Source organism: Xiphophorus maculatus, chromosome 4 (genome assembly GCF_002775205.1).
Source record: "Xiphophorus maculatus strain JP 163 A chromosome 4, X_maculatus-5.0-male, whole genome shotgun sequence".
NCBI lineage: Eukaryota > Metazoa > Chordata > Actinopteri > Cyprinodontiformes > Poeciliidae > Xiphophorus > Xiphophorus maculatus.
In genome coordinates, this window is record NC_036446.1 from 25,512,984 (window position 1) to 25,533,562 (window position 20,579).

Below are 20,579 nucleotides of genomic sequence, written 5' to 3' on the forward strand. Positions count from 1 at the left end.
CTCTTTATGTTCACGGCATAGAGCTTAGTGACCTAGAGGCTGATGCTGGTGGAGGAAAATGAGAGCAAATGTTAAATTTTGAGCACTTTTAATATCATAATCCCCAATATTTAACATGATATTTCCCTGTTGCATGATTTTGATGTTGCAGATATATCGATTCATTACATTGTGCAGTTGTAGACATGCTGTACTAAACCAGGCTAAGATGTTATTGAAGATGTTTGCAACACTTCAGGAGTTTGACTCCTCCTTAATTTAATTACACAAGGAAATATAATGACGACAGACTTTCAAAACAAAATTGTAAAAATGATCACCTCTGTTTCATCCTAGAGCATGAAGCAAGTGTTGGTCATTCTCTGAAAAAGTGAAGATGGTTTTAAAATGGGCTTATCTCAAAGGAGGTTTGTAATCTATACTTTTAATTCTGCAGAGAGCTTGTCCTGACAAACTAAACTAAAGTTGCTGAGCTCAGATATTGTTACAGCGCTCTCATCTAGAATAAAAAGGACTCTTAAGTTGAACCCAAAGAGAAAAATGTAGGAAATCTCATAACAGTAAACACTGTGCACGATTTAAAATTCAAAATGTATCCCAATATTTAAAAATTAAAGCTAATCTATTGTGTTCCTGTTGTGTTGGTGCTAAATCAATCCTCTGAGTTTCACTGCAGTTCTGACTCGTCTCACCGGGACCACAGATCTGGCGCCTGGTTTTTTACTGGTCACTCAGGTTTTTGTGATTTTCAGTTCAGAGCCTCAAATTAAACTTGTCTTTGAGGAAGGTTTAGGTTTAATAACCTCATTTGAGTAGAGAAATCCTCAATGTTGGAAGGCTAACACATAGACAGACAGATCAACTCTATAGCTGATTTTTTTTCTTTAATATTTAAAACATCCGAAACTGTGGATTTTCAGAGCTGTGCCAATTGGTGGATGTTAACCCTCTACATCTTTGTACCAGGGCTTTGTTGAGGTGTTTTCTCAGCTGATGTACCTACATTATTAGAAAAAACAGACCGCTTAAATCAGTCTGGCTGCCTGAGAGTGAAGTACAGTGGATCCCCTGTATGTGCAGGAGGCTACAGACCACGGCTGCCTGCAAACAGCTAAAATCTGCTAATACTAGAAACTCTCTCTAAAAATGCTTGGAGCTATTTTAACAGTTCAACCACCAAATACAGTTTAATATGAATTAATTAACACGTCTACAGTCTTATTCTTGTAGATAAGACTGTAGCAATCAGCTGCACAAGAAAAGCAGCTGACTGGCTGCCTTTCTTGTGCAGCTAATCAGCCCCCCAGAAAAACAAATGACGCTCCTGGATTGGCTGCTTCGCAAACTTCCTAGAGTTGCATTGTGCTTAGGTATTTCATCTTTCCAAGCTACATTTTTCTTTTTCTTTCAAAAAATGTCAGCTCTACGGAAAAACACGGAAATGGGTGAAATTTCTGTGAATATTTCCGCAGAAAATCCCCAAATTTGGGGATTATTTGCTTATACAACGTCGAAGCCCTGTACTTCTCCAGGTTTTGTAATCTACCAATCTTTGGAAATGATCCAGTCTCAATTTCCAAAAAAAATGTGAATCTAAGGTTTCCCCCTGAACCAGGTTGTTGCACATTGAGCAATATTATTCCAATCATCTATCAGTAGTTTTGACCAAGCAGTTGGTAAAGTGCGTATTTATGCAGGTTTTACCTCTTAATGGCCGTTTTAAAGTTTCTCAATGCAGTGTTGCTCATAATTTTATCTTGACATCAAATAATATCCTTCATAATAACATGTCTTGGCTCCATAACAGATGCTGGCACAGACTGACAGGAATGCACCGGTGTAAATTCAGTCAGTGCAATGCACTGGCAGCTGCAGACATATTAAAGTGTAGTGTTGATCAATAGCACACACTCACACAATCACACACAGTCCGCCCCACTAAGAGCTGGAGCTGCAAGAATAAAATAAGCTGCTGACCCCTGGTTTTGACCAGATTCTGAAGGGCGCGCTCAGCGATGATGTTGATAATCACAGCTGGAGAAACCCACAGTTCTGCTGTTTTTTTTGTTTTTTGTTCAGGGTTTTCTTCACAACAGACAACAAGAGCCAAAGCATCCCAGCTGTGCGAAGGTGAAGAACCGCTTCTTGCGCTCCCAGTCCTTTGATACTTCAATCAATATATATGTGATGATGTGATCAACTCCTGGCAATACACGAGGCAGCTGTGGAGCGGTCATGGCCGTCCAAATCCCTCCTTCCACCGCCAGCGAATCTGTGTGTGAAATGTGTTTTATCGATTGAGCTACTTGCGGATACTCGGCTCTTTGTTGCTGCACTCCAGCGCATCTGTGGCCATTCTTCGCTGGGAAAGAAAAGAAAGACAGAGCGGAGGAGGACAGGGAGGATTGTGGGAGGATAACACTGTCATACAGCACTTTAATTGGAAGCATCAAGAGCACAAAGCGAGGGGCGTTTATCTCCCGTCTTCCTCGTTTTTGCATGGATAAGGTTTGTTTGTTCATTTGCCAGAGTTTGTGGAACGCTCAGGTCAGGTCAGCGCGGCTACGAGGCCTCAGACATCCTCCGCTGATTAAAAAGGAAGCGGCAGAGACCTAAACGCACACACGCAAACATAAATGCACACTACGCCTGCAGCTTTCGCCTGGCGATAAGGATCCCGATGTGTCTGACAGCGAGGCTGACTGCAGAGTGTGAGGGAATTAGAGGGATTAGGGGGTTATAGAGTAGCGTGATAGCCTCTGGGATGACGGGGGGGATTAGCCCGATTATCTCACTCTCTTTCTCCCAGCCAGCCAGGCCGAGTCTGGAGCTGAAAGCTGCCAGATGTGGAACCTACAGATAGAAAGGAGAGAGAGAGAAAGAGAGAGGACGCAACCTGAGGGAAGGAGGGCTGAGGAGAGAAAATGGGCAGAAGGGGATGTGAAAAAGTTCTAAAAATAGTGAGTGAAGGGAGGAAAAGCACAAAAAAAAAAAAAAAGTGGGGAGAGAAATGGGAGGAAATTGCGCGGGGAGTGACAGGCGAGGTAATGATAGTGGTGCAAAAGAGAGACGAGATAGGAGGCAGAACTCCCTGTTGGCTTGGCTTCACTCTCATTCCCTCCAGCGCGCACCGACTCCCCGCTCGGCTTAATATGGGATTTCATCAAGGTGCTGCTTAGATCGGCTTTACATTTTAATTTGCAGATTTTGCTGGCAGTTACAGGGAGCTTGTGTACAGTTTGTCATCCTCTGTTTGTGTGTTTCTTATCGGGAGGAATGCGATTCTGGGCCACACTTTGTCCTCCTGTCAACTGTTGTGCAGATAGTGATTGTTTGTCAGCATGCATGTGCAAAGCTTTTAAATCTCCAGTGACTGCATATGCTTTAAGAGGAAGATTTGACCCGAGTGTGAAATAAAGCAGCTAGATTGCGTCAACAAAACCAAACCTCAGTGTACAGAAAGTATAAAAAATAAGGTATAATAATGTAGTATGTCCACGCACTTAGGGAGATTTTAGTTTTTTATGTGTCTTTTGTCAGAGTAATTTAGAGTTGGCCAATTATGAGCTGTTTGAGTGTGAAAGCTTCGTTTTGTTTAATCATATGAGGCACTGAGGTCGCAGGATCTGCACCAAACTACTTGGAGGTCTTCAGTTTGTTACTAATCTTTGGGGTAGAAATTGCAGAAATCTAATCATAATCAAAGAAATAATGTGTGTTGCATTATTTCTTTATGTACTGTACATATAAGTTTGATGATAAATAAATATTTTATTACAGAAGCATAATCTTCAGGAAGAAAACCTGACATTGAAAAATAATTTAGAAAACCACCAGTGAACAATATCTCACAATCCCTGTAAACTAAATGTAACTGAACTAATTTATGCTTTTAAGTTAATCAGCGTTACTGGAAACTTTTAATCCGTGATATGCAGCTTTTCACAAGTCACTGCTCAAGTCCCAAGTCTGAAACAAACATTTTCTCATCAACGTCACAACGTCTGAGTTACCTTTGACCTATCAACTCTGTAGGTTAGAATACCAGACCTCTACTGTCTTTAGGCCTAATTAATCACATGAATATTTGATAATTATATTAATGGACCTCTATCTTTTAATAATTTAAAATATTGTTTTTCATCCAAAAATTGTTCAAATGTAATATTTACCCATTGGATATTTGTATAAGAAGATTAAAATCTGTTGTTGGTGGATTTCTGAATGAATTAGGATTAGTAAAGACTCAGGTAACACCTGTTCCTGTCTCTCTTCACATTGTCCATGCTTTCATTATATATTGCAGAATTTAGGCTCCCACCCCCCAATATTGGGAAACTATTTTCTAAATCCATGTTTAAAACCTTTGTTTTCAATTCTATATCGTAAAAATGTAAAATATAATGCGCATGTTACAACATATTGGACATGGGTAAGTTTAATACGTGTATTAAACTTTTGAATATATGTTTACTGCTGGAAGTGTCCTTGTAATGATGCTGCTAGCTTAGCACGAGAGGATTGGGGGAAAGTTACAACTTAAAGGGAAAGGGTAAACATAAATACGTGTCATTTTCTACACTTGACAGTTTGGTCAAATGAGACTAAGCTTGAGCTTTTCAGCAATAAATGCTCAGCTGGATTTGATGTGAAACAAAGAATATGCGCAAAAGCACATAATGACCACTGTTAAGTGCCGTCTGAGTCTTTCAGCAGGTTATAATGATCCAAACCAGTCTGGACTCTTGCTAAAACAGACTTTTTTTCTCCATAAAAGGGAACTTTGTTCACAACCTAAGGAATGTCCACAAAATACATTTTAGACTATTCTAAATATTCCCACATCAGATAATGCTTATCCAGAACCATTTTACACATCTTTACCAGGATCTCCAACAAATTTGTTCAGGTCTGTAAGTTTGAGAACCTCTTGAAATAGCTCTGAATTTGAAGGTGAAATTGGATGTGAATGTGAAACCTCCCTTAAAGAGCAGCAATCCATCAAATCTGACACACAAAAGGAGAATGTTACTGCTCAAAGCGGTAGAAAAAGTGACAAAGCATTCTCAAAGACCCCAACAATCTGCAGTGAGACAGATTGGTACAGAGGGAGAATATTTAAAATGATTTTATGCTCTAGTGGGGGTTGGATGTCTTTACGCATCTTGACAGTGACCGTTTCATTCTGCATCTGTAGCGAGGCCTGGATAACAACATTGAGGCTCCTGCTGCATTGTCTGTGTTTTAAATAACACTTTTTAAGGAAGAAACAAGACCGAACGTCTGCTGGTGAACAGAATTAGATTATTAGCTCTACTCAGAGAATGTCTTCCCATCCTGCTGTCTTGTTGTTTTGCATAAAACGGATCAAATCGGATTGATTCGATCTTTTGGAAATTGTATTTGTTTCTGTGAGTGAAAAACTTTTTTTTTTTTTAATTACATCTGACTGAAATGTTGCCACAGTCTGCAAGTGTGGCAGCGCTGTTCACACTGAGTTAACGTCTGACACAGCAACCTAAGAGAGTTGCTAATTTATGCGGTAGCAGCTAAACTGTCGCTATGCCACTTTAAGAGATGCACAGTATTGTAATTCACAGTGAATCTAAACACAAAACTAAATAACAAGAAATAACAATAAGAACATTTTTGTGCAGTAACATAGACCCAAATGGTTTCCCATTTCTTGGCAAGCTTAGATCCAGTAGCTTACCACCATTAGCGTGTGAATGAGAGTGTGAAGCATTTTGAGGTCTTCTAGACTTGATAAAGTGCTATACACTTTATCAGGTGTATAGCCATTCAAACCATTTAACTTTTACCATTTATTTTAGCCTAAAGGTTATTTAGTATTAACCCCAACATGCTTGTTTTAAAGACTAGAGTATTCTCAGGGAAACGACACCCGTTCCCACAATGAGGCCATTGTTTTGAGCTAGCATCATCTTGCTGTGTGACAATGGAAACGCTGCCCTTACCCGATAGCTTGAATATTAGGAGTTTAACCCCCTAGTGTCAGTGCTTTTAAGCAAAATATTAACACCCTTACCCCTCTGTTTCCACTGCTGTAACTTACTTACCTTGCACAAGTAATACTTTTTAACCCGTTACCACTAACAATGCTCCTTTTATATCCTCATTAAAGATTTACAACGTGCAGCATAGTTTAATTCTACTTTCTGTGGCATAGAGGAGAATATGAAAGTATTATTTTTATGTAAAAGCAGTAAAAACCTGCCCATTTTTTAGTGGTTTTTTTTTTTTCCCTCCGTGTGTCTGCTGTCACAAACCCCAGTAGTGGCTTACATGGCCTAAATTTGCTGACAAGGAAACTGAACCGTTATATCTTATACAAAAGCCCACAAACCCAAAAACCACAAGTAGCAGCCCTTCTTAACCCAACGCTCTCCTTTCACCTCCTCCTCCTCCTGCTTTTGCACCAGAACAATTTGTGCTGCAAACACAGATCTCCTGGAACAATCTCAAAGAGGGAGCGCGCACTTTGCAGCCTCTTGTGTGCAACTGTTAAATGAGGTGTTCTTATCGGCCCCGTTTTCTTCTCTCTCTCTTTTTTTTTTTTTTTTAAAGTTTCTCACTGCATTACAGAGCTTGTTTCGGTCCGGATATGTGACGTAGAAACTGTAACACCGCATGCAGTTGTGGGTTACTGTAGTCTCCAGTGGCTCACATCTACACAGGATGTGCCGACAGAGCTGCTTGAAGGTTCTCTTGTGGTGAAGTGGATAGATTGTTTCCGTGCAGATTGTCAGTTTCTGTGTGTGTCTCAGCGAGTCTCTGCTCTGTAAACAAGATTTGCCTGTGCCCTCAAACCATGGCCGACAGAGTGCTTCTCTCTGTGCGATTTTCTTTTTTTTTTTTTCCATGGGTTACTGGGTATGATGGGTTGTCATGGCAACTGGTGAACCGATTTTCACTGTGGTTCTTTTTTTTGTTCTTTCTTTCTTTCTTTTTTTTTTTTTTTACTTTCCTCTCACCACAATTCAGAAAGAAGCAGGATACAAATTAACTCCCTGAGCTAGACCAGATCAAATTGATGCAAGGAGAACTAGTTGCAGATGTGGAGAAGGTAGGGTTGTATTTATTCCTGTAAACACACACTTTCCTTTCAGACAGAGACTGTGACCCTAACCTGCACAGAAACACCAAATGTTTCATTATATTCTCCTCTGTTTTAGTAAAAGAAGAAGAAAAAAAAGGACTGAAATTGCTTCTTACAAAAACTATATTTTGGGCCTCAAGGTTGCTCTCTTTAACCACACACATTCGTCAATACCGGCTAGTCTAAGCAAAAGTGCTCGACACGTATCTATCTTCTGGTTTCCCAACGTCTGAACACGTTTCTCAGACATGTGCTACGAACAGGTTTGCCCTCCTTTGGCCTATAAGCTGTCCTTATCTTTCATCTGTACATAGCACAGCACTGTCAGGGTAATCTCACTGATAAGTCAAAATGGAGGCAGATGACTCGGGCCTTATCTCCCCACTGCTAAGTGCTGCAGGTTTGCCTCGGTGCAAAGTGTCACACGCCTTTCACACATAGACACATGCTTAGAAAAGCATACAAATCGGTTCGCACACTACTTCCATCTGATATGTCAATCATGCGCATGTGGGTGGAGGCATGTCTGCATGTGGTCAGTGATGTGTGCCGACAGCAGACTGGCTTTTCTTGTCTGGCTGACGTGGGCGGAAGCTGTTCTTGACCACAGATAAGAGCTGCGAGCAAAAGCTGAAAACCAACAAGGCAGAATCGGTAAAAGCGGTCATTGATCATGTGAGGATTTGACCAGAAAGATGGACGCGTTGAGATACGTACTTTGCATTTTGTCTGGACTGACCTCTCTGTCTGAGAAATGTTGGTGATTAATAGGAGCTTACGGCTTTAAATTAAGATCAAATATGCCACTCAAAGAGGAGATGGAAGCAACTGTTTAGTTTTTTTTTTAATTCCACAGTCAAATCTAATAAAACATGAAGGTTTCCAGCTGTAAAATGTAAAAAGTGAATCGTGCGTTAAGGCTGTTTCGGGTAAATTCAGCGATTCTCCATTTAAAGTAAAAGGAAGAGTGCAAATAATAAGGTGTAAATAAGATGTCAAGAGGGGAGGGGAAAAAGAGCAAAGTATGTGAAAGAAAATAGGCTACCCCTACACAATTGCATAACTGTGACCTACAATACGCTTCTATCAAGACGGAGAACAAAAGTGGGTTGGAAACTGTGTGTTTAGCGCTCTCTCTCTCTCTCACACACCAGCATGCACGCCCACACACACGCACATCTGTGGGTGTGTAAATGTGCATCAATGTGCAAAGATGACACACTATGTGAAATGTGTAAAACGGAGCCGGCGAGGGCGAGTGTGAACCGTGTGCGTGTGAAGAGCGTGTGCACGAACAAGATTAAGAGGTATTGGTTTCCGTCTTTTTGCAAACGGCGCTTCATAGAATGCGTAGATAGCACATTGTTTTTGCTGCGCTGCTTCGCCCACAAACCCACAATGACAATCTCATGGCTAAGTTGTCAACATCGATACATTAGAGGGATTGTTCATTGCATTGTTTTCTGATGAAGACGGATTACTCGTCATCACCGGCTCGCTCGGCTTTAAGTTGGGAAGATATGAAATCACAGTGATGCATTTGATAGAATAGTGGAGCTGAGAGATTTTAGATTGAGATCTCTATGCCTTTATTGAATTTCTCTGGGGGTGGATCAAATTACTGTTTTTGTCAATGCACTGAGCAGGCTGCAGGCTCCCGGTGTCTCATTTCTGTGGTCGTGTTATTTGTCTTGTTACACTCTCAGTTTTTGTATCGATAAGGCATAAACATCCCCAAAGCCAAGCCCTGCTCATCTGGTTTCAATTCGAGAGAGCTGTTTTTTACATTTAGACTTCTTTCCCTCCTCCCTCTCCCTCTGTGCCCGTGGATCCTTTTCACGTATCTTTTACTCGTTGCAGCACACAGAGCAAATTGAGCTTTAAATCTAAACATGTGACATCAGAAGACAAAATGGCAGCGCGGAGGCCCCGGACCACCCACAAGCACTGCGGCTTCCCTCTAACTGAATGTGGACTGAATTAGACGCTGCCTCAAACCGTTACCCCGAAGCTTTTATTAACCACACTGGAACCTAATGCATCTGCGGCTTGTTCCGACTTCTTCTTTTTGACTCTCTGCACATGTTGCACCTCTGATACCGAGACAGCTTTTTTTTTTTTGGGAAGAAATCTTTAAATGGAGGCTAAACTGAGCGCAACTGTCTGCATGGGGTGCATGGGTGTGTGTGTGAGCGCACGGCACACTTACACAACTTCCTTTTTGCTGGGGTGTGTGCGCGTGTGAGTGAATATATAGGATATTTTAAGAATGAATTTGTCAAAACCAGCTGATGCATGTGAAGGATAAATGGAAGTACCTCGCTAAGATCTTCCCACTTAAATCAATCATGTGTCTGCAGGGCTCATCTGTATCACAGAAATTCAGCTCAATCTGCTTAAAAAAAAACATATCTGCAAATGTTTTGCTAAAAAAAGAAGCACAGCACATTTAAAGACCTTATATATATATATACATATATATATATATATGTATATATATATATATGTATATGTATATATATATATGTATATATATATATATATGTATATGTATATATATATATATATATATATATATATGTATATATATATATACATATATATGTATATATATATATATACATATATATGTATATATATATATACAGTACGTAACCTTTAAATGAGAGTTTTGGTTATTGTGGGCATGACCACGTATAAACCAAACAAACAACCCACTTTTTGAGGTGTAGTGGAAAATTACCAGACTCACGGACATGCCGGTCTGCTTCTGAGGGCCATGGAGAAAGGGACTGGGCTGTTTGTGGTGTCCTGCTGACTGGACCGAAGGAGAGCAGACGAGTTCTGCACAGTGGCTTAAAAGAGGAAACAATGTTGTTAGACTCGGGGGGCCAAAGACCTCATTTTACTCTCAGTTGTGCGTCTCTGTGTGTAGCAGAGTCACACAGCAGGTGGTATCTGTGCAGGACACACTCTGCTCAGCAGCCTAACCTCAGATCACATGGTTTAAACCCAGAAGTGGTTAAAAATTGTTCAAGAGTTGAAAAGCGGGAGGAGCGTCAGGTTCCTGCGATTGACTGAAAGCTTTTATGTTACTTTGAAACAATAATTTTTCTGCTGGATTTTGGATCAGACTTAGTGTGCACTCAACAGCCACACTGACTGACCTGCTTCTAAAGGCAAACCGAGAATCAGACAGTCCTGTAGCACCAAACCAATGCATTTTGGCCACTAAATGTGCTGGAGACTCCTTGCTAAAGGTCAAACTGAACATCAACATGCAGCAGAAGGTGCTTAAAGTGACCTCCATATTTACAGACAAACTGATCCGAGTATTTTAGAAACTGTTGATCTCCTGGGATTTTCACCCAACCATCTCTCAGAATTACACGTTTGATCGTAAAAAAAGAGAAAATTTTCAGTTTTCCACAGTGTTATGACAGAAAATGCCTAATTGATCTTTAGGGAGAATGTGCAGACTGGTTCTACATGTTAGAAAGGCAATAGTTTAAATGAAAGCTTGTTACAAAAAGGTGTGCAGAATTATTTCTGAACTTATTAGACCTTTGTTGTGGAACAATGGGTTTAATGAGTAATTATTTAAAAAGTTCCTAAGGCAGTTATTAACAAAATTAGTGATTTCGATCAAAATTACCAAGTCTGGGCATCACCTCACTATCAGTTCAGTGTGAACTGTGAATTTAGAAAGAAAAACAGGTTTATGTTTAGAAATTTGGAATGAATCCAAATTAACCTTTGACTAATTAAGCTTAGTTTGCACTAAAATATGTAAATCACCCACACAGTGTAACCAAAACATGTAAGACTAAAACAAAATAACAGAATATGTATCCAGTTTATTCATACGCTGCCAATTCACAACATGCCATCTTAAAGCACTTTACTGTGTAGTAATATCACAGTTCATATGAATCAGTGTGTTTAAAAACCAATGTTGCAAAGCAAAAGTGAAGATGCAAACATTATGTTAATAAAGTAAAGTTTTATTGGATCATTTGTTAACTGATCTAATAAGACAAATCAATACTCTTTCAGAAAATTGATTATTAATGTATTAACTTGTATTAACACCAGTAGCATTTTGAATGTGGTTACAAAAATGGCTTAAAACGTATATAAAGAAGTAGCGTTGCGGCACTGTGTAGCAATTCCCACGTGTAACTTTAAGCACCATTAATACCAGAATCAATTATTTATGCAAACACAGCAGAATCAATAGTCACTACATTCAGTTTAGGATGAGGTTAGGATTATTATTAGCAGCTAACATGATGGGCACAATTTAGCCTGTTTATGCTGACATATTTTATACAATTAATGAGGAGAGAGGAAAAGAAAAATACCAATGAAAATAACAAGTTCAAGTTGCCAGACTTATCAGTTTTCAAACCGCATGTTGAAATAAAGTTAAAATCACCGGGAGTCTTGGCACTGGCTGTTCTGACATATCAAAAAACAGTGAAATACAATAAAGGAACCAAATGCATTTTTGTGTCCTTAACTAATTTATTTCTGCCCAGACATGAGCCTAACTTGAGCTGTTTTTAGCCAGGGGTGAGTTCACTGTCCTTCCATCCAATCCAGAACCTTTGAGATTTGGTGGAACAAGAGATTCACGTCAAGAATGTGCAGCTGAGCCGACAGATATAATTTCAGGTGAATTGAGGCGGTTGAGTGAAGGTTGCTAGTTGTTCCCGCTAAAAGCCAAACCTAATTTGAACATGAGTTTTCATGCATCATTAAAGATGACCCTCGAGGGAAATCATCCTTTCTGTTTTAGGTCATAGAGTATCTGAAGCATCGTCGTCTATGGCTGAGGTCCAGCGTTTTGTTAGCAGTGACCATTAAGAGTGAGGACTGAAGCAGGAAGTAAGGAAGGACGTTTACATGGTGTAGAAACTGCTGCTCAGTCACTCAGTCTTGGAGAATGATTTTGTTTGTTTGGTGTTTGTTTCCAGAATCTGACCTTCACGTCTGCCACTTAGAAGATGTCAAAGACCGGTGCAGTGTTTCTTTTTTTTTTTTCCTCTTGTTGATTAACGTAACTCTCAATCTCTGGCATCCTGAAAGGTGACTAAAACATATCAAAGGAGACTTTCTTTTTTGTCCCCGTCTGTGAGGACTATGTGTTCAAATTTAGGTTTTTAATGATGAATGATGGCTTCACTCAGACTACCTTCAGATGTGATCTGGTGTACTTTGTGACTCCTCTCAAACTGCAGAGATAAATATACACATTCTGGTTAAAACACAGATTTTGTAAAAAGGTGTTAAATCAGGCACTGCCTCTAGTTGACTCAAAACTGTTGAACTGCAGGATTATCAGTAAGAAATTTTTGTCTTTTTGCATTTTGTGGGTTTGTGAAATTAAAAACTATTTTGTTCTCTATCATGTCACATTGGTTGGGCTATATTATTAACCTCATTAATGTTTGTATTCAATAAAGGCAAAAGGAGGCAACTTGAGTTGATCCAGTTTAATACTGTAGATCAGATGACTGGTGTATTGATTTTGCTGAAATATTGACTTGTTGAAGTTTATTGTTCAGCTAACATCTTCAGGTGTGAGAGGGCTTTGTTATCGTTAGCATGGTGGAGCGCTCGTTAGCGCCGTTGCCTTGAGGTGAGAAGGTTCTGGGTTCAAATTGTAAATGAAATGATGGATTTTATTGTCGGGTACGAGGGCCGCACTTAAAACTGTCCATTTATAACATTCAAAACGCATGTTAATTCAAGATCTGTACCAACTCTGAAATAATGTGCTCTGTTTTTATTTACATGTGCTAAAATCTGCCTGAGGTAGAGCTAACAAGTTAGATTGGTTCAGATAATATTGTACGAATTTGTCATAGAGATTAGATTAGCTGCAATCACTGTCAGGTGGTAGTTATTCTACATCTATGCACGTTTATTAGACACACATTAGAGTCTCATCGAAGTGGACTTTAGCCCAATTTGTTCCACAGACTGGGCTTCAGATATTAGAACCCAAATTCAAATAAAATAAACTGGATTCAAAATTTCTCTAATTTGTGTTGCTGATTTTCATCTTAAAGCCGCCCTCCTCATATAACAAACGAGCGGCAGCAGAAGCTGCAATAATCCTGGAGCAGTATTGATTTTAATCACAGCAACTGTTGGGCTGCTTGGCCTGTTTTTATGAGCAGCCATAAAACTGTGAGGAGATGGCCTGGAAGCTTTCCATGTATTACAATCAGAATGTATAAATTGCCCCATTACCCGCCTCTCCACTGGTTACTCTTGGAACATTAGCAATTATTTTCACATAGATCACACTCATAAAACCCAATAATTTTGTGATTTAAAGCCGCATTGTTGAAACCAGGCTGCGGCTTTCCGAGGCAAGAGGGGCCGTCGGCTTTTAGACATTGATTTCAGGCTGCCGTTAGATGTGCTTTACAAGGACAAATTGTATGTGGGCTTTTCTGAGGGAGACGGAGAGAGTGACTCTGAAAAAAGCAGAGGAGATCATCCCGGTTCAAGTGTGGGTGTCTGCTGAGGTGAAGTGGTTACAAAGGTTTGGACTGTGAGCTGATGTGGGAGTAGTTAGATGCTCGATGTGCCTTTCGGTCTATTTCTGCTCGTGTTGTTTTGTTGCAGCTGGCTGCAAATTAAAATAAGGCAGCCAATAATGATGAATTATATGAACCATGCAGCGTATCCCTGCCGATGGTTTCTCGGGTCCGTGTCCTCGCTGCATTCTGTGCTCCTGCTTAGGCTGCTTTGGGTGTGCATTTTTCTAAGCGCATTGTTTATGTTGATGGATGTTGGTCTAGGAAACGCTGAGGAGGGCTGCGGTCTCCCACTCTGTACTTATGGAGATGGATTGCTTCGGTAGGTGGTGGGAGGTGAGAGAGGCCGCTGCATGGTAGAAGTCCTGTTGACTGCCCACCCACCCATCATCCCATTACTTCTCCCCTGGGAAACCTAGAGGGAGGACTCAGGGATGGAAGAAATATAGATAAATGATTCCAGTTTTGAGGAATACAACAATGAAGACGGCAACAGTCAGTAGAAAAGTGTTTGGAACACTTAAGCAACTCAGATCAGCAGACTAACTTTAGAGGAGTAAAAATGCAAATTTTCCAATTCAGGTTTTTGGCAATTAAAAGTAAAAGGATATCCAAGTCAACTTGGCCTTATGTGGGAAAACAATTGCCCTTCTTGTTAAATTAATTGTAATTAACCATAGTTAGAAAGCTTAGTTTAATTTCCCCAGCAACACCCAGGCCTGATTGGCTTGTAAAAATAAAGAAAATTACTACATGACAACATAAAATGGGCTAAAAGATCTCAAAAAGTGTCATCTTCAGATCTAGAAAAGGCTTTGGGACTCCAGTGAACCACATTACGTACAAATGGAGGAAACATGGACGGACCTTCCCACTCCTGCTCACCAAAATTACTCAGAGGTCATCGACGACTCATCCGAGAGGTCACAGAAGAACCCAAAACAGCATCTGCAGCGCTGCAGGCCTCGTCTACTCAGTGAGGGTCAGTGTTTGTTATCCAACATCAGAAAGTATTGGACAGAAATTACATGTGAGAGCTCCAAGGTGAAAAGCAGCTGATAAAAAGAATCCCAAAGCTTGTCTGAAATTTCCTTAAACATCCCGATGACCTCTAAGGCATTTTGGAAAATATTCCTTGGCCTAATTAAGGAAAAGTCTGTTGCATGTTGTGTAAAATTAACCTATGAGTGCTGCTCTCTTCCAGAATACTCTAAAAGATAAAATCTGGTCATCGGTTCATGACCTCCGCTACAGAATGGCTTCAAATTAAATAAAAAGATTTTTCTAGTCATCTAGTCAAAGTCTGCCCTGGCTGTAAGACAAAGTTTATGCTTAAGATCTCATCAGTGTAGCTAAATAAAAACAGAAAATAGTTTGCCCACAGCAATGTGAAAGACTTAGTGCCTGGTTTTACTAACCCTTGATGGCAGTTGTTGTTGCCAAAGGCGGCACAAAAATGATTAGGTTTAGCAAGCAATCAATGTTTCACACAGGGTTCAAAGTTGTTTTGGAAAACTTTTTTTCCTCTCAATAAATGCAATCATCATTTGAAAACTACTTCTGCATTTGGGCGTATCTGTATTAAAAAGTTTCATGAGCTAAAAAGTGCAAATATGACCAACAAGCAAAATCAGTGGACGCTTCTAAGGGAGTAGAAAGTGGAAACAAAGGAGAAACAAATATGGGAAGTAAAGACAGATTAAAATTTTTAAGTGGGTCATGTTTTGGATTGCCACTGTGTGTCTGGATATTTTTAATCTACAAAGTTTGCAGTAATTACACATCTAATCAACAGTTTATTTTATCTGTACACTACAACAAATTCAAAAGTTATGTTGTAAATCCTACAAGAGGCAATGAACATCTTTAAAATAACTTATTTTCAATTATTTCAAATGCCCAGACAGCTAGTCGCAGCATCTCCAAGGGTGAAGGATATTTTGTCCATCTCCAGTAAGTGAAAAACATAGCTGAGAGTCGATTAGTCTCAAAATGTGCCATTAATTTTTCATTAAAATACTTTTGGTAAATAAGGTTGAAAGTACAGGTAGAAAGGAAGTCTTTAAAGTAGTGCGGTATGACTCATGCAAATCTTTGTGCTGCACAAAGTGCTTCAAAACATACTCAAAGCTGCTGGGACTTGGTTACTTTCCAAAACTGATGATTGTGGAAGGAGGGCTTCTTTTCCTTGACCCCCAAGATGCCTGCAGCAAATTCATTTCCACTGAGTGACGGTGCTGAGTGACACCCGGGTCGAATTTGAGACTCTAACCACGCACAGCCACACTCACCCCGCATTTGGAGGTCATTCTTGGCAAGTTACTCACCACCTCCTGCTATTTGCATCCACTTCACATGTATGTATGTACATGCATTTGTTTCTGACATGTGAATAATGTATCATCTCGTCATTGTATGGGCACCGGGTTTCTACATCAGGGCCCGACACGGTCTCATTTAAATCGACACTTGGCCCCAGGGGTCTGACGGTGGGCTCTTGTTTTCGTACAGTGATGGAAGCAGTCAGGTGGCGCATCATGAATTTTCTTTGAAACGCAGCACAGTTAAGCCTAAAGAGACTCAAGTCTTTTTCTTTTTTTTTCTGATACATGAAAGAACAGTGATTTAATGCCAGGTCTGGACTCTGTCCTTAAAAGAAAGAAGTTAAAACTAGAGCAGGGTGACATGGCTTAATGATAAAACTCTCTTTTTTGTCATACCAAATCTTATTTTAATACATTTAAAAAATTCTTTGCTTGCTTTGTTTTCTAAAAAGAAAAAATCACAAATGACAGAAAACATTTTCATAAAGTGGCTTTTATTTCAATCATTCCTTCAGTAAATTGTACAATAGAGCATTAGGACCAAGCTGAAAGAACTTTTGTTTAATTACTAGAATACGGACATTATAATATCAACAGAATAAGACACAATTTTACCTGTAAAAAGTCTTAAGATTATGAGAAAAGTTGTTCTGAGAAAAAGTTGAATTATTATTATCAGGATCTGATGTGACCATGTCAGTTTCTGAAGGTCTTTCTTCAAAATAGACTAAGTTGTTCTGATAAAAATTTGATGCTGATTTGTCAAAAGATTAAATATTTCTGTTACTGGAAAATAATAATCCAAACTACAACTTCACAAGATGCTCAAATTTCCTCATTTTACCTTTTTAGTAGCACTTTATTTGACAAGTGGTGTGTATAAGACTGACATGACACTGTCATATATAGGACATAACATCCATCATGAACATGAAGGAGTCTTCATGAATGTTTGTGACTGTTGTCATGAAATGTCATTTAGTAAATAGTGACACTTTCAATGCAAAGTTGTACTAAACGTTGCATAAAAAGTCCAGTAAAAGTGTCAACTTTGCATTAGAAGTGTCCTTATTTACCAAATGACACTTCATGTCAGTCATAAACATTCCTGAAGACTCCTTCATGTTCATAACAGGTGTCATATTATGTTTATGACAGTATTGTCAGTCTTATGCACACCCCTTCAAATAAAGTGTTACCAATTTTGTTGTTTGTGTTGGGATTTTCATAAAATTACTACTTTATTCTCTTAATAATACATCTTTATTCGGGTGATAATATGACTTTATTCTTGTAATTAAAAAAGAAAATAATCTTGGCCTGTCCCTAATATTCTGTCGTAGAGTTGACCTGAACTCAAAGTCCAAATAAACAGAAGCTGTAAAACAGACTCGTCAAACAAGGAGCTGCCCTGGGCGTGTTGACATCACTGTGGATTATGGAAAACCAAGAAAAATTCAGATTTTTTACAAATTAAATCTAATATCTTCATTGCCCCGCTCTAGTTAAAGCTACATGAAAGTGTTTTTCTTTAATAAACTCAAGTGACGACAGGATTTATAAACCATTAACTGTTCGCTAATTTCATAATTACATTTGAATGCGTAATAAATAAAGCCGCAAGCACATTTGCATCAGAACAAATCTAAAAGGCGCAGGCTAGGAAAAAGCCTGCACACTTTACTAAATGAGTGCGTATTTATATATAAACTGACTGCAGATAAACAGAGATTCACATGCACACAGTGTGGTCCAGCCCTGAGCTCCCAGGCCTGTAATGAAACCTTAGCGAATGTCTGCTAAGGAGGCTGGAACAGCCATCCAAATCGGCCTGCGGTCTCATTCAGACAACCACCTCGCCTTCGCCAGCTCCCTGAGCCTCTGTGTTCAGTCACTGGGTGGTCAGGAGATCTAAACCGGCCCGAGAACAGGGTGGAGGTTTAACAAGGGCCGCTCTAAATGTGGTCGGTGTGGGACACCAAAAAGGGGCTGCTATTTATTCGATGCCGCCGAGAAGCAAATCCGGACCTTTCTTCTTCTTTATCCCGGTCTCCCGGTTCACTGATGAGTGGAGCTTACCACAGATGAGGACCTGTGAAAACCCAAGTCGGTGAAGAAAACTTCTGAGCTTCCAGAACAACAAGCACTCAAAGGACGTTTCAAAGCAGAGCTCAGGCTATTAACATCTGCGGATTGCTCTCACTTTCCACTGGCACGACACAGAGCTGTATGGATACACACAAACACAGACGCCCCCATGCACGCACACACACACACACACAGAGACTTGCTTCACCATTGTGGCTTCCTCCATCCACACAATACACCCACCACAATGACCTGGCTAGGCCTCCACCACACATAGCATATATTTATTCCACAGCAATTTACCCTTTGGCTTTGACAGCTCATCGTTTATGCCACTGCGGCTTTTTCAGTGGCACCACTCCCTACGCGTCTGCCCATCTACCAGGCCTGCCTGTCACACACTGAACACAACGGCACACTGGTGACTGATGCCGACTCACAGCTCAAAAATGAGATAAGGCGCTGTTAAAAAAAAATAGCATTCCTCTAAAATGACTGAACACCTTCTCCTTGTGTTATACGTGCCGATCTGTGAAAAGGACGATGAGTTTTCGCCGCTGTCCTAACAGCTCGTCTTTAAACGTTACCCCTCAACAAGCACAGCTAATACACTTCACTCTGCTGACAAGTCGAGGTCACTTTCACATCAGACTAACACTGCACCGCAACATTAAAAACCAGCCGGCCATGGATTCATTAATTCAGTTTATTTATTTAGTGCAAATTCATAACGCATCTCATCTTAAGGCACTTTCAAAGATCAAACGGGTTCAAATTACATCAAATTATATCATCCGATCATTTACACAGGTACAAATTCAGCTACACACAATCCAATTTGATAGTAATTAAAACAGTACAGTAAAGGTTAGATGATCATAGAATGTGAAAAGGCTAAACTGATCAAGCATGTGGTCACAGTGGAAAGAAATGACTGCCTTTAAACAGGAAGTAGTGTCCAGCATGGCTGGGTGAAATGGCCTTAAAGGAATATCTCGATATGCTTTGGATTTATTGGTATACGTGATATACCAGGATATCTAAAAGTGAACCTACTTCTCTATAATAATAATCAACCTCCTAATTCGCTATGAATAACAAGACAGACTCAAACCGTTCTTCCAACATCTGGACAAAAGCAACACATTTTAAAGCCATTTTTCCCCTCATAGAAGGAGGATTTAAGACGAATACAAATTTACCTGACCCAAAAGCAGACCAGGCAGGTGCTAAACGGTGACAAGATCCCTAATTTAGTTGGTAATTAAATGAGCCGAAAAAAACATTAATTCAGAAGCCGGGGACAGGAAGAACAGGTTTTCCAGCACATGCCACATTTAATTTTTAGGTCTAAAATAAATAAACAGTGACTGGGAGCTCTGTCAAGTGATTGGTATTTAAAACATCATGAGTCATATAACGACTGCGGCTTTCATGAATTATGTCTTGACAGGGGCTAGAAGACATCAGCACAAAGATTAGAAGGAAAGCTGTTTGAATAAAACCCAAACACACAAAAAACAACAAAATTTCAACAGCTGACAATAATAATACATGGCAGAAAGAAAATGAGCATCGACACATTAGATCACTTTTCAGAGATGAGCAATCAGAACAGTAACCTATTAACATTCAGTGCTTTGTTACAGAAAACTGAGCTTTTTAGGCTTAGAGCAAATACGGTACAACGTGACTGGGAACTTCAATAAATCAACCCAAAGATCAGCTAAACAATCACAGAAATCCCAACTGGTTTTGCTGGGCTGAACAAAATAATTACGACCAAATGTCTCTCTCTTATGAAAGAAGCAGTAATAAAGTTCTTCATTCTTTTGTAAGATTAGCTGCCAAACTGTAGCTACTGCAGCGCCTGAGGAGTTTTGATCGAAACAAGCTAAATATTTTGTCCAGGGTGACTTTGTGTATAATTCACTAGAGGTCAGTTCTGAATGCACTACTATTACTAACAGGCAAAGATTGCTATGCGAGTATGTACTCAAATAGGTAAGATAGTGTCATTTTAGACATTGCAGAAGAGAGAATATTTCATCATATATATGCATTATATACCCTGGTTTAGCATCCAGCATCACTTCTCTGATAGAGATCCTCAGGGAGGATTGTCTGTGATCGTTGAGAGGTTTTCTGGGCGAGTGAGAGTTCCTAAGCGCACAAAACCTTCCTGATGAAATGATTGCAGTCAATAATCATGATATCCCTCTGTGTCCTCTATGGACAAGCCAGGTAGCAGCACGGGCGGCTTAGCCATGACACATGGCTTAAGAAACGGTGCAGTGCATTAACAGTTATCAGCCTCCAAATGTTACCTATCAAATGTTGTACTTAATGTCTCCACTTGCAAAAATACACAGCATGTGTGACAGGAGCTTCTGAGTTTGTAAAGTCGTTAGATCAGAGGACTTGGAGAGTCCTTTGATCTCTCCAAGTCAAGAGTTGTACAAACCCGAGTAATGTAGAGACTGGTGTAGTGCT